The sequence below is a fragment of the Triticum urartu genome, chromosome 2 (genome assembly GCF_003073215.2).
Source record: "Triticum urartu cultivar G1812 chromosome 2, Tu2.1, whole genome shotgun sequence".
Classification (NCBI taxonomy): domain Eukaryota; kingdom Viridiplantae; phylum Streptophyta; class Magnoliopsida; order Poales; family Poaceae; genus Triticum; species Triticum urartu.
The window spans coordinates 21,653,278-21,666,490 of record NC_053023.1 but is presented as its reverse complement, the minus strand read 5'-3'; positions in this window follow the sequence as shown (position 1 = coordinate 21,666,490).

The following is a 13,213-nucleotide window of genomic DNA, read 5'->3' as shown; positions in this document are numbered from 1 at the left end:
ATTGGAGCTCCTTCGGCAGTCCCGGAGCTTCTTCGGTGAACTTTTTCCAAACCCTGTAAGACAAAAAAAATAATTATTACTTGAGATATCAGGAAATGAAAAAAATTGCCGATATGGTGCGATAATGATCGATCGAACTTACTTGTTGAGAATTTTAGTCATGTCCGCATAGGTCTCGGGATCTTTTCGTCTCGAGTCTAAGACGGTTACTAGTCCCTGCTCAAGCTTAATCTCCAAGAGAATATAGTGGAAGCTGCGCACGCATGCATAACTCATCAATTACAGTACTATAACCTCGCTCGAGTAATAAGGGAAACCAAATATGCACAAGACAGTAACACTCACTTGAAGTTGTAAGGAAATAGTATTTTATCTTTTTTTGATTTATTCTCAATGATTGGAGCAAGTTGGCCTTGGCATCTTCGGCGCTCTTTTTAACCTGAAATTCATCTATAAGATTTTTGTTAATGAACCCAATATCATACATTTCTGCTTTTCTGCACTCGACGATCTTCAATCAGCATAATATAGTGAGGATAATTGTAAATGCATGCAATGAAAGAGCTGAGCTATATATAGAGACTTAATGACAGAAGTAGTACTTATAGACAGTAGCAAGTGACCGTTAATTTATCGAGGGCCTTTTGATTCAAAAACTGAAAGAACTTCTCAAATGGAACAGTCAACAAATCAATTGCAACGAGGTCGTGCTCCTCTTCAACTCTCAGATACAAAGTATTCGTCCCCCCAGACTCTTTGCAGGTTTTCATGTACCAATCATGGAATCTTCGCATCATCGTTGTTAGAGATTTTTCATCTTTGACAAGAGGCTTCCTGTAATGTTATTTGTGTTCTTCCACCTCCAAGAAATCATAATGTACATCGTTGGGCAAGTAATCTCCAAGATTGCTATAACCGGGCACCATCCTCGGATCATTAGCGACGATATCGCTAGACACCTTGAGCGGGGGGGCACGATTGGTCCGCTTGTTCGCTGAGCTGGGCAATTTTTTTCCCAACTCGTCATTCTGCTAACCTTCGATCACTGATAGTATTTCCCGGCCGCTCCTCTTTGATATATACCTTTGCAGTAATGCGCTCATAGTTGTTTTCAGCGGAGACTTTGGTGGTTTCCTCAGGGCATCGATAGTGCGGTGAGCTTTCACCGGATCTACCTTCTCCTCCGGAGGTGGATGTCTCTTTGCTTTCATCCCTTCAAAGAAGTCCTTCACTTATTTTTCCACGATCTTCGCATTTTCTTCCACGGTCCTCTTGTATGGTAACTTCTCTAGAGGCTTGAGAGGTGGACCGAATTTGTATTGCCTCCCGCCTTTGGCTGTACTGCTAGACGCCCGAGCAGACGGAGCGGCTGCGGCTGTCTTCTTTCATGCTTGCTTACGAGGCGGAGGAGAAGGACTACGATGCGCCAGAGCAGCCGGAGCGGCGACGGGTCTCTTCCGCCCTTGCTGGCGAGGCGGAGAAGGAGTTGGCTGGCTTCTCGGGCACGCCGGTGCAGGCGGAGAAGGAAGCGGAGTGCCGCCACACGCTGGAGAATGAGGCTGAGTGCCCTGATCACTCGCCGGAGGAGCAGGCGGAGTGCCCTGACTCGCCGGAGGAGGAGGAGGAGGCGGAGGCGTCCAGTTCGGAAGGTTGATGAGCTCCTTCCGCCATAGGCATGGAGTCTTCAGAGAAGAACCCAGCCGAGTCTCCCCTTCATCGTTTGTGATCTCAAACCTTTCATCCGAGCGCAACTTTTTCTTCGGGCCTCGTCTCTTTACCGAAGTTCTGCTCCATCCGGAGGGCCAGAAAAAAGAAGAAAGACAAGAGTTAATTAATATGTGTACATATACCAAAACAATGAATGCATCAATTAGCTAGTTAGCACGGGCTTAACTAATATATATACCTGACCGGACTCGGTTCGGTCACCGGAGCCGTCATCACGGTCTCCTTCTTGCACCGGCAGTGGGTCACCGGAGCCGTCATCAAGGTCTCCTTCTTGCAACAGCATTGTGTCACCGGATCCATCATAACCATAGCCTTCTTCTTCACGCTGTCCTTCCAGACCATCGGTTTCGTTCATAAATGACATGATGGCATCACTTCCTTGTGCGATTATGTCCCCCAACACCGCTTCTGTTGCTTCGTCTCGGGGGTGCTCCATAGTTTCTGCAAATATTTACAACATGGCAATTATTATTCAAACATGACAGATGGATATATTAGTGGCAAACGTAGAACTAGCTAGCTAATCACAATAAGGAATCATATTAGTGTCCTCGACGCTGCTTCTCTAGGGTTTGGGTGGCCTCGGCAATGCTTCAAGGGTTTGGGGTGGCCTCGGCAACGCTTCAAGGGTTTGGGGTTGTTGGGGAACGTAGCAGAAATTCAAAAAATTTCTACGTGTCACCAAGATCTATCTATGGAGAAACCAGCAACGAAGGGAAGGAGAGTGCATCTACATACCCTTGTAGATCGCTAAGCAGAAGCGTTCAAGTGAACAGGGTTGATGGAGTCGTACTCGTCGTGATCCAAATCACCGATGATCCTAGCGCCGAACGGACGGCACCTCCGCGTTCAACACACGTACGGTTGGGAGACGTCTCCCACGCCTTGATCAAGCAAAGAGGAGGGAGAGGTTGAGGAAGAAGTCCAACAGCACGACGGTGTGGTGGTGGAGGAGCTTGTGATTCTCCAGCAGGACTTCGCCAAGCACCATGGAGGAGGAGGAGAAGGTAGGAGGAGGGAGGGCTGCGCCAGGTTCAAGGGTGTGGCAGCCCTCCCACCCCTCCACTATTTATAGGTGGGGGAGAGGGGGGGCCGGCCCCCCTAGATCCCATCTAGGGTTGGGGCGGCGGCCAAAGGGGGGAGGAGTGCCTCCCAAGAAAATTGGAGGCTCTCCCCCTTAGGGTTTCCCCTCTCCCATGCGCATGGGCCTTGGGGGGCTGGTGCCCTTGGCCCATTAAGCTTAGGGCGCCCCCTACAGCCCATGCTGTTGTATTAGACGTGGTGGAACCTTTTCCGAACCTCCGGAACCCTTCGGAATCGTCCAGAACCTTCCGGAAGCTTCTCGGTACAATACGGAAAAAACCGAACTTTTCCCGGAACCCGAACAACAACTTTCCATATATAAATCTTTACCTCCGGACCATTCCGGAACTCCTCGTGACGTCCGGGATCTCATCCGGGACTCTGAACAACATTCGGTAATCACATACAAGTCTTCCTAATAACCCTAAGCGTCATCGAACCTTAAGTGTGTAGACCCTACGGGTTCGGGAACCATGCAGACATGACCGAGACGTTCTCCGGTCAATAACCAACAGCGGGATCTGGATACCCATGTTGGCTCCCACATGTTCCACGATGATCTCATCGGATGAACCACGATGTCAAGGACTTAATCAATCCCGTATACAATTCCCTTTGTCTAGCGGTATTGTACTTGCCCGAGATTTGATCGTCGGTATCCCGATACCTTGTTCAATCTCGTTACCGGTAAGTCTCTTTACTCGTTCCGTAACACAACATCCCGTGATAACTCCTTGATCACATTGTGCACATTATGATGATGTCTTACCGAGTGGGCCCAGAGATACCTCTCCGTCACACGGAGTGACAAATCCCAGTCTCGATTCGTGCCAACCCAACAGACACTTTCGGAGATACCCGTAGTGTACCTTTATAGCCACCCAGTTACGTTGTGATGTTTGGCACACCCAAAGCACTCCTACGGTATCCGGGAGTTGCACAATCTCATGGTCTAAGGAAATGATACTTGACATTAGAAAAGCTTTAGCATACAAACTACACGATCTTTGTGCTAGGCTTAGAATTGGGTCTTGTCCATCACATCATTCTCCCAATGATGTGATCCCGTTATCAACAACATCCAATGTCCATGGTTCGGAAACCATAACCATCTATTGATCAACGAGCTAGTCAACTAGAGGCTTACTAGGGACATGGTGTTGTCTATGTATCCACACATGTATCTGAGTTTCCTATCAATACAATTCTAGCATGGATAGTAAACGATTATCATGAACAAGTAAATATAATAATAATAATCAATTTATTATTGCCTCTAGGGCATATTTCCAACAGGGGTGGCCTCGACAACAACACTCTTTTAACTTGGTAAATTTGGGTGGCCTCGAGAGAGTTTGTCGGGTAGGGGCGCGGCGGGACTGGGTAGGAGACCGACATCGTTTTTTCTAGGGTTTGAGTGTCCTCGAGAGTCTTGGTCGAGTGAGAGGGCCGGGGGGTAAGAAATAAAAAGAGGAGAAGATCGAAGAAAAAAATAAAAAAAAGAGGAGAAGAAGCAAGGAATAGAGGAGAAGAATAAAAAATAGAAAATATTCGATTTTTTCTTCTTCTCCTCTATTCCATTCCTCTTCTCCTCTTTTTTTTTCCTTTTTTCCTCTTCTTATTTATTTCTCCTCTTCTTCCTCTCCTCTTCTTCTCCTTTTTCTTTTCCTTCTTCCTAAACTAAACATAAACTAAAATAATCGTAAAACTAAACGAAGTTATCGGGACGGGGTATATCGACAACGACATACCAGATAAAAAAAAGAAAACGAAGAAGAAATAAAAAGAGGAGAAAAAGAAAGGAATAGAGGAGAAGATCGAAGAAAAAAAAGAAGAAGAAGAAGAAAGAGGAGAAGAAGAAAGGAATGGAGGAGAAGAAGAGAAAATAGAAAAATCTATTTTTTTCCTTTTTTCCTCTTCTTATTTATTTCTCCTCTTCTTCCTCTCCGCTTCTTCTCCTTTTTCTTTTCCTTCTTCCTAAACTAAACATAAACTAATAGTAAAACTAAACGAAGTTATCGGGACGGGGTATATCGACAACGAAGAAAAAAAAGAAGAAAAAAAAGAAGAAGAAGAAAGGAACAGAGGAGAAGAAGAGAAAATAGAATATTTTCTATTTTCTCTTCTTCTCCTCTGTTCCTTTCTTCTTCTCCTCTTCTTTTTCTTCTTTTTTCCTCTTCTTATTTATTTCTCCTCTTCTTCCTCTCCTTTTCTTCTCCTTTCTTCCTCTTCTTATTTTTCTTTTTCCTCTTATTCTTTTTCTTCTTCTTCCTTTCCTAGCTAGATATATAAAACTTCTCTAAAAATGTAACTTTTGCATATATAAAACTTTTTTTCTTCTTCTTCCTTCTTTCTTCTCTTCCTTCTTCCTAAATATATATAACTTTTCTAAAAATGAAACTAACCCAAAATTAATGTACTAAATCAGAGAACATATATAGATAAAACTTTTCTAAAAATCTAACTTTTGCATATATGTATACTTTAAAACATCATTACAATTGAAAAAATACATAGATACATACAAAAAACATGTAAAAAATACGAACATACATATATGAACATACATTAAAAAATACATATATCTAAAAAATACATACATACATATATGAAAATCTAAAAACATGTAAAAAATAGCATGTATAAGTAAAAAAATAGCACGGCGGCGGAGGGGCCGGAGAGGCGCGGTGCTCACAGAGGGAGTAGCGTGCGGCGGGCGGCGTCGGGGCGAGCAGGGGCGCGGGGAGTGGCGCATCGACGACGTCGGGGCAGGGGCGGCGCGCGGAGGGGCAGGGACGGCATGCGGCGACGGCGTCGGGCGAGGGCGCGACTGACGGCGAGGGCGCGGGCGACGGCGACGACGGGCGCGGGCGACGGCGACGGCGACGGCGGGGGCGGCGGGCGGTGGTGGGGCAGCCTGGAGGCGTCTCGGCATCGTCGGGGGCAACTGTGGTGATGAACTCTGCAAAATTGCTAAGTGCTACTTATATACCAGGAGCATTGGTCCTGGTTCGTGACACCAACCGGGACCAATGAACCCTTTAGTCCCGGTTGGTGCCACCAACCGGGAGCAAAGGTCCCTTTTCAGCAGCCCAAAGGGCGGGAAGTGGCGGCCTTTGGTCCCAGTTGGTGGCACCAACAGGTATGAATGCCCCGCTTTGGTACCGGTTGGTGGTTGGTGCCACCAACCGGTACCAAAGGCCTCGTGCTCCGCGTGGCCAAAACTTTAGTCCAACCTCACTAGTTGAAAGGGGCACAAAGTGGTTTATAAGCCCCACTGCCGCACCCCTCTCAGCTCCTCTCGATTGCAGGCTTACGGGCCTAATTGTCACTGCTATGCCTGATGGGCCTACTCGGCCTTCTACGGGCCTGAATCCTGGCCCATGGTAGGTTTCTAGTCGTATTCGGGTCGTGGTGGCCTAGTAGTTGGCATTTTTTTTAAAAAAAATTGTTGCTTTATTTATTTTATTTTGTTTCTACTTACAACAAAAAACTTACTGTTGCTATTTTTATTTCATTTATTAAAGTTTATTTATTTTATTAAAGTTTATTTATTTTGTTTATATTTCTTTATTTTATAAAGTTTATTTTATTTTGTTTCTACTTATTTATTGTAATAAATTTTAATTTGTTTATTTTGTTTCTACTTATTTATTTTATTAAAGTTTATTTTGTTTTATTTTGTTTCTACTTATTTATTTTATTAAATTTTAATTTATTTAATTTTGTTTCTACTTATTTATTAAAGTTTATTTTGTTTTTCTTTCTGCTTTTCATGTTTTGAGCAGAAAATACTTTGATAATTTCAGTGGCATGAATTTTATATAATTTTAGTTTAAACAATACGAGAGGTTTATAAAAACTTTTTAGTTCATTCCTTTTGCTACTAGAGTTTTGTAGAAGTTTTTTAGTTAATTTTCTTTTTGCATGGTATCTTCATTTCATCCACATAGCATGTGCAAGAAAGTAGAGAGGGTTACGGCAAAAACTAGATGCACCTCGTGTACAAAACGGACAATCTCTTTCGAAGTATGAGGGTTTCATACGGAAACTCGTCTGTTACAAAGGGATTTCATTTTTTAACTTATTTGAATTCCAGAGTTTTTTTGTCTTCAAAATGCACCATTCAAAGCCACATCATCAATTTTCAACCCTTTCTGACTTCATTTGTTATTTTTCATGCATTTACTGATTATTTTGAGATATAAGACCCTCAAATTGAAAAGCAATTCAAATGAACTCTGAAAAGGTTGAAAGTTGGCATGGTATCATCATTTCACCCACATAGCATTTGCAAGAAAGTAGAGAGGGTTACGACAAAAATTGGATGCACTTCGTGTACAAAACGGACAATCTCTTTCGAAGTATGAGGGTTTGATACGGAAACTCGTCTGTTACAAAGGGATTTCGTTTTTTTGAACTTATTTGAACTCTAGATTTTTTTTCTGTGTTCAAAATGCACCATTCAAAGGGCGTCGATATGCTCGGCGTCTTCGGGGGCAACTGGTGTGATGAACTCTGCAAAATTTCTAAGTGCCACTTATATACCAAGAGCATTGGTCCTGGTTCGTGGCACAAACCGGGACCAATGCCTCCTTTAGTCTCGGTTGGTGCCACCAACCGGGACCAAAGGCCTCTTTTCAGCAGCCCAAAGGGCGGGAAGCGGCGGCCATTGGTCCCGGTTGGTGGCACCAACCGGGACTAAAGGGGGGGGGCAATGGTTCCGGTTGGTGCCACGAACCGGTACCAATGCACCCCTTTAGTCCCGGTTGGTGCCACTAATCGGGACCAAAGGCCTTGCACATTGGGATGGTGGTGGGAGTTTAGTCTCACCTCGCTAGTTGAGAGGGGCGCGCAGTGGTTTATAAGCCCCACTGCCGCACCCCTCTCGAGCTCCTCTCCATTGCAGACTTACAGGCCTAATTATAACTACTATGCATGATGGGCCCATTGGGCCTTCTGCGGGCCTGAATCCTGGCCCATGGATGGGTTTCTAGTCGTATTCAGGCCGTGGTGGCCAGTAGGTGGCAAATTTTTTATTTTTTCCCAGTTTTTTTGTTTCTTTTTTGCTTTATTTTTTTGTTTTGTTTCTACTTACAACAAAATACTTATTTATTTTATTTTATTTTGTTTCTAATTACTTATTTATTTTATTTTATGATAATTCTTTTTGCTATTAAAATTTCTAACAAAAAAAGTACTTTATGAAAATTCTTTTTGCTTTTAATGATTTTGAACAGAAAATACTTTCATAATTTTAGTTGCATCAATTTTATATAATTTTAGTTTCATAAATTTTAGAGGTTGCTTATAATGTTTTGAACAGAAAATACTTGGATAATTTTAGTTTCATAAATTTTATTTATGTTATTAAAGTTTATTTTATTTTATTTTGTTTTGTTTTGTTTATACTTATATATTTTATTAAAGTTTATATTATTTTGTTTCAAATTACTTATTTATTTTATTTTATGATAATTCTTTTTGCTATTAAATTTTCATGCATTTACTGATTATTTTGAGCTATAAGACCCTGAAATTGAAAAGCAATTCAAATGAACTCTGAAAAGGCTGAAAGTTGGCATGGTATCATCATTTCACCCATATAGCATGTGCAAGAAAGTAGACAGGGTTACGGCAAAAAATGAATGCACTTCGTGTACAAAATTGATAATCTCTTTCGGAGTATCAGGGTTTCATACCGAAACTCGTCTGTTACAAAGGGATTTCATATTTTTGAACTTATTTGAACTCCATACTTTTTTTGTGTTTAAAATGCACCATTCAAAGCCACATCATCAATTTTTAACCCTTTTTTAATACATTTGTTATTTTTCATGCATTTACTGATTTTTTCAGCTATAAGACCCTGAAATTAAAAAGCACTACATATGAAATCTGAAAAGGTTGAAAGTTCGCATGGTATCATAATTTCACCCACATAGCATGTGCAATAAAGTAGATAGTGTTACGGCAAAAACTGGATGCACTTCGTGTACAAAACGGACAATCTCTTTCGAAGTATCAGGGTTTCATACGGAAACTCTTCTGTTATAAAGGGATTTCATTTTTTAAACTTAATTGAACTCCATAGTGTTTCTGTGTTGAAAATGCACCATTCAAAGCCACATCATCAATTTTCAACCCTTTTTGACTTCATTTGTTATTTTTCATGCATTTTCTGTTTTTTCAGCTATAAGACCCTGAAATTGAAAAGCACTACAAATGAACTCTGAAAAGGTTGAAAGTTGGCATGGTATCATCATTTCACCCACATAGCATGTGCAAAAAAGTAGAGAGGCTTATGGCAAAAACTTGATGCAATTCGTGCACAAAACGGACAATCTCTATCGAAGTATCAGGGTTTCATACGGAAACGCGTCTGTTACAAAGGGATTTCAGTTTTTTGAACTTGTTTGAACTCCATAGTTTTTCTGTGTTCAAAATGCACCATTCAAAGCCACATCATTAATTTTCAACCCTTTCTGACTTCATTTGTTATTTTTCATGCATTTACTGATTTTTTCAGCTATAAGACCCTGAAATTAAAAAGCACTACAAATGAACTCTGAAAAGGTTGAAATTTGGCATGGTATCATTATTTCACCCACATAGCATGTGCAGGAAACTAGAGAGGCTTACGGCAAAAACTGGATGCAATTCGTGCACAAAACGGACAATTTCTTTTGAAGTATCAGGGTTTCATACGGAAACTTGTCTGTTATAAAGGGATTTCATTTTTTTGAACTTATTTGAACTCCATACTTTTTGTGTGTTCAAAATGCACCATTCAAAGCCACATCATCAATTTTCAACCCTTTCTGACTTCATTTGTTATTTTTCATGCATTTACTGATTTTTTCAGCTATAAGACCCTGAAATTGAAAAGCACTACAAATGAACTTTCAAAAGGTTGAAAGTTGGCATGGTATCATCATTTCACCCATATAGCATGTGCAAGAACGTAGAAAGGGTTACGGCAAAAAGTGGATGCACTTCGTGTACAAAACGGACAATCTCTTTCGAAGTATCATGGTTTCACACGGAAACTCATCTGTTACAAAGGGATTTCATTTTTTTGAACTTGTTTGAACTCCATAGTTTTTATGTGTTCAAAATGCACCATTCAAAACCACATCATCAATTTTCAACCCTTTCTGACTTCATTTGTTATTTTTCATGCATTTACTGATTTTTTTCTAGCTATAAGACCCTGAAATTGAAAAGCACTACAAATGAACTCTGGAAAAGCTGAAAGTTGGCATGGTATCATCATTTCACCCATATAGCATGTGCAAGAAAGTAGAGAGGGTTACGGCAAAAAATGGATGCACTTCGTGTACAAAACGAATAATCTGTATCGAAGTATCAGTGTTTCATACGGAAACTCGTTTGTTATAAAGGGATTTCATTTTTTTGAACTTGTTTGAACTCCATAGTTTTTCTGTGTTCAAAATGAACCATTCAAAGCCACATTATCAATTTAGTACATATAGCTCTCATGAATAGATAACTGGCCAAATTAATAGAACTTCATAATCACATTAAAACAAAGTACATACATAGTTCTCATTGAAAAATATATAGCTCTCGAGAGCATCTAGTTAAACCATACATTGAAACTATATAAAACCTTTCAATGCAACAACAAATGCGATCATAATCACAACCAAGGTAAAAATTGATCCAACGGCGTAATGATACCAAGCCTCGGTATGAATGACATATTTTCTAATCTTAGTAATCTTCAACCGCATTGCATCCATCTTGATCTTGTGATCATCGACGACATCCGCAACATGCAACTCCAATATCATCTTCTCCTCCTCAATTTTTTATTTTTTCCTTCAAGTAATTGTTTTCTTCTTCAACTAAATTTAACCTCTCGACAATAGGGTCGGTTGGAATTTCCGGTTCAACTATCTCCTACATAAATAATATCTATGTCAACTTGATGGGCATAATTGTCATAAACTATAAATGAACCAAATAGTTATAAAAGATAATATATATACCACATCCGAATCATAGCCAGGACGAGGGCCGACGGGGGCGGATATCAAAACCATCGCACTATATAATAACAAGCAATAATAAAAGTAAGAAAATTAGACAAGTATGTACCTAAAGTCAGAATTTTTTTTCTTTCAGAAGAAGATAAGAACAAGAGGCTCACCATAGTGGTGCAGGCGACGAGACCGGCGCGGGCGATCGATGGCGGTGAAGACGGGGACGGGACATGACGGACCGCTAAATCTAAACTAATCTCGGGGAAAATGGAGCTTGAAGGTCGAGCTTTGAGAGGAGAAAGTTTAACTAGCGTGTCTCGCGCATTTCATCGAACACCTCATGTGCATAGGAGGTGAGCTAGAGCACCCAAATGCCCTCTCCTCGCCGGCCAGAAAAAACATAGCATTATGAAGTGCTCTGCTGTGGCGACGGGGTATATATAGACAACTCATTTGTCCCGGTTCGTGGCTGGAACCGGGACTAAAACACAGCCTTCTGTCCCGGTTCTAGCCAAGAACAGGGACCAATATTTATGGGTCAGGAGCGAGGCCCATTGGTCCCGGTTCGTGCCTACCGTGACCAATGCCCACGAGGCTGCAGCCTGCCCCCTAGGCTAAAGAACCGGGACGAATGCCCCATGGGTCCCGGTTCGTGACTGAACCGGGACTAATGGGCTTGCCCTGCCCGAACTAAAGCCCTGTTTTCTACTAGTGTGCAGCAAGTAAACAACCATAAACGAGAACATCCTGATGATAAGATCATACATGAGCAGCACCAGCGCCGTAACCAGCAAGGCTAAGACGAAAGGGGCACACTACTCGGTGAGCAACGCGGCATCAGCAGCTTCAGAGAGACGAGACAAAGCGCAAAAGCTACAACCTAGGAAGCATAAACGCAGCATAGAATCTTCATATAAAGAGGATCAAAGACTAGAGGCAGCCTCCATCTTCACACAGCAACAAAGCGAAGTAGGAACAAGCTCGTCGTCATCGCTAGCATATTTGTTTCCGGCCACCAATTTTTACCCCGCCATGTCTCCAGCCCAGCGACCACTTGTACACTTCACTTGCTACTCCTTGGTTGACTAATGGGATAGAGAAAGATAGATCAAATATGGTCAACTGTTGTATTAATTGATCTTCCTACTTGTATTAATTGATCTTCTTACTGTAGTAAAGAACTAGGTACTAGACATGGGTCAGGGTGGACACGGTCTGGGCCGGTCCGGTCCCGGTCCGAGCCGTCATTTGGACCGGCTGCCAGCGGTCCGGTTCGGACCGGACCGAGCTGTCCAACGAGCTGCTTTTCTGGGACCGGACCGTTTGGGGGTCACTCCTCGCCCTCTGGGTCCTAGAAGACCACAACGGTAGAAATTGAAGGCGGCAACGTTGGCTCGCCGACGGAGAAATCGTGGGCTTGTGCGCCGAGTTCGTCGGTGCACAAACTCAAACAGTGGCCTCGGAGCTGCAGTACACCATGGCGAACCTGGTGAAGCGCCCACACATGCAAGAGGCCGTCCAGTTCATCTTGATGGCGCCTGCGAGACGTTCGCCTACCTGGGCTAGCTGGTGGCCAGTGTGCGAGCTGCGCTCAAACGACAGCCATGGCCATGGTCGAGAACTCCAGATTGGCGGCGGTGCAAGCACGGCAGCGATGGCGAGTGGCAGCAAGAGGCTATGGCGCATGGGGAGGAGAGGAAGGAAGAATAGGGGAAGCTCGGGGACATGATGGTTCACCCGGAGGCTGCCTGGCCGCGACGACGAGGAGCGGCAGCGGCGGTGACTACGTTTTCTCGGTCGACTCGGTTAAAGCCCAGACCGGAACGAAGCTTTGTCGGGCCTGATTCTTGAGCTCGGACCGACTGATTTTTTGAGCGGGCTAGGCCCGAGCTGGCCAGGACCGAGCAGGCCACGAGCCGGTCCGAAAGACCGCTTGTGTTGTCCACCCTGAGACATGGGCTACAATTGAAGTACTTCACCATTGCCTGAAAGCAGCAAGTAGAGCCAGAGCAAGAGTTAGTAAGTTAAACAGATCAATGAATTGAAACTTAATTATGTCGGTTATATGCATGGGAATCTAGATCTGTGCATGGGTCTGCTCAAAGCGTGATACACAAACAGTGAAAACAAATTTAACTGAGAGGCTGCAGCACAACTGTAAACAACAATAACAACAACAACAAAATCTGTACAAAGAAGCTGAAACAAAGCAAGCACCAACAACACAAGAGCCTCAGAATAAAGAGTAGTGGAATTAATCCACCAGAACTGTCTATCATGCAAATTTTAGCATAAAGTCTGAACTGAACAGAAAGCTAGTTACCCTTTTGTCAGTTTTCTGCAACTCTATTTTATACTACTAGTCAGACCAATTCTATCTCGACACCTTGATT